We start from the raw sequence: 2,589 nt of genomic DNA on the forward strand, positions 1-2,589 counted from the left end.
GAAATTCTTATTCTGTCTGATAATTCCTTTAGAGGAGAAATTCCTTTGTCTCTAGGCCAACTCAAGGAGCTCACCCACCTTGATCTTCACAAAAATTTATTGGACTCTTCTATTCCCTCTGAGCTTGGACTTTGTAATAAACTCAACTTCTTGGCCCTCGCTGAAAATAAAATCTATGGTGAACTGCCTTTGTTACTGTCCAATTTGAACAATATCAGTGAATTGGGCTTATCCAGTAATCTGCTTTCTGGTCATCTTTCATCTGTTCTAATATCAAATTGGACATCATTAATCTCATTGCAACTGTAGTCCAATAGATTTAGTGGGGAAATTCCATCGAGAATTGGACATTTGACAAATCTCAACTACCTTTTCCTAAACCAGCACAATTCCAAAACAACTAAGTGAGCTTTTGAATCTCAAGCTACTGTCATAAGTTAAGAAATGAAATAAAATAAATTGACATTACAATGATCTCTCTATATTTGAAACTTTCTTTGGGATAAAATAAAATTCTGGGTGGCAACCTGGGTATATAATATTAAAGGTTTTGAGGGAGTTTCTTTCTTAGATTTAGTGAGGGATTGGAAAACTTCTGCAAGCAAATTTTTATCTTGTTTTTCCATTTTTAATTGTACTTTGGCTACTTTTTTCAGGGTTTCATGATTCACTTTTATGATGCAAACATGAACCTGATACTTTGTAATTTATTCTAATGATTAATACAAAGTTTCATTTCTTTAAATAAAAAAGAATCATATTTTGTGTCGTCAAGGTCAGATATATATTTTCATTCTTAATTATATGTACATTCTGTTGTTTGACTTGTCATCTACGTGGTTTCAGTACTTTGGTGGAACAAACTTTGGTCGGAGTTCCGGCAGACCGTTCTATATTACTAGTTATGATTATGATGCTCCAATTGATGAATATGGTCAGTGACTTGTCATTATTTTTCTGAGTTTTATTTGTATTTTTTGTTTATCTATTTGAGGAAGGAGTGATTTCCATATAAATATTCTAAATTAGAAGGAATATAAGTGCAAAAATATTTAGATTATAGATCATGTTTTGTCATTGTGTAGGCTTACTGAGTGAGCCTAAATGGGGACATCTAAAGGATCTGCATGCTGCTATAAAGCTCTGTGAACCTTCTCTGGTTGCTGCTGATTCACCCCAGTATATTAAATTAGGACCAAAGCAGGAGGTTTGTGTGACCCTTTTATTACTGTTTTTTATGCTTAACTTTTAATTATGTGAGCACATGATAACTTATAATGGAATAGAAAAGGAAACCAAATATAAAGAAACAAGAAAAAACACTGTCATATATCCCTACTTCCTTACATGGAATTTAGTACTTACCTTTCCCGATCACTAAGATACAAGTTCCAAGCCAATGTTTTAATTTCTTTCTGAATCTTTTTCATAGTTTTCTTATCAGTTTTAATGGTACATTATGTATAAGTTATTGTTGTCATCATTATTATTATTATTATTATTAGTTTTTATGTGAAACAAATTTGTATTAATAATGGATGATATGCTTTGTATTACTGTAGACAGCCTCTGATTGATTTGGTAAAACACTATCATGTATCCCTACTTCCTTATATGGAATATGCTCTATACCTTTTTTCTTCTTTGCTTTTTGGTAACTTTCATTTGATTGATTTGGTATATACTTGAATATATATATTTGCAGCTTAGGAATACAAGAACTGGGGCAACCATAACAGCAAGGATTGTGGATCAGTGCAGCAATGGGGGCTTAGATTTGGACTTTAACACTATATTTAAGCCATTAGACACCGATGGAATTGGATATCAACAGGGTTCTCTCCAAGTGGGCTACACATTTGTCAATTGTGGGGATTAGTGATGATGATCGATTCAGCAGTACCATTCTCGAAGATATAAATCTCTTGGGATGTAATTAATAACAATATATACCAAAAACATTCTGCTTATATATAAATATATATATAAAGCTGATATATGGCTTAGTTAAGCTTAAAGTTAAAAAAGACTTAATAAAACTTTTGGGAAGTTTGTTCCAAAGGGTATATCCTCAGCACTTGTGAAATGTTCTTCTTGAGAACATAATAAAATTTGTACCATGTTGTATGCTTCTGTTTTTATCCAATATTTACAGGAGGATTATTATGGCTCAATTTGTGGTTATATATATATGTGTGTTATTAAATAACTGTTATTATCTTTTACCTACACATAACCATTAAATTTGAACAAAATATAAATTGTGTAACAGACCAATAAAATAATGCTATGTGGACTAATAAAACGACACCACGTAGGATGCCACATATGATGCCACGTAGGATGCCACGTAGGATGAACATATGATGCCACGTAGGATGCCACATATGATGCCACGTCATCAGACACGTAAAACTACAAAAACCATGTCAGCATACACATAGGATGCCATGTCATCGAACACATCATCTGATGACTCATCAATTGATTTATAACATAGTGGGGTTCACTGATTCTTTTACCTACCAGTGTTAATAAGTGTCGGTAAAGACTCTTTCCCCACTAACATTTACCTACCAATCTCTACCA

General features: G+C 32.8%; 1 long non-coding RNA gene across 1 annotated transcript; it reads left to right on the forward strand.

Moving 5' to 3' along the window:
* Positions 1-818: 818 nt before the first annotated feature.
* On the forward strand, positions 819-1,982 carry LOC133796521 (uncharacterized). Its single transcript, XR_009875473.1, has 3 exons — positions 819-934; positions 1,086-1,207; positions 1,706-1,982. It is a non-coding gene; the product is annotated as an uncharacterized LOC133796521 (long non-coding RNA).
* Positions 1,983-2,589: the final 607 nt, after the last annotated feature.

This window comes from Humulus lupulus, chromosome 8 (genome assembly GCF_963169125.1).
Source record: "Humulus lupulus chromosome 8, drHumLupu1.1, whole genome shotgun sequence".
Lineage (NCBI taxonomy): Eukaryota > Viridiplantae > Streptophyta > Magnoliopsida > Rosales > Cannabaceae > Humulus > Humulus lupulus.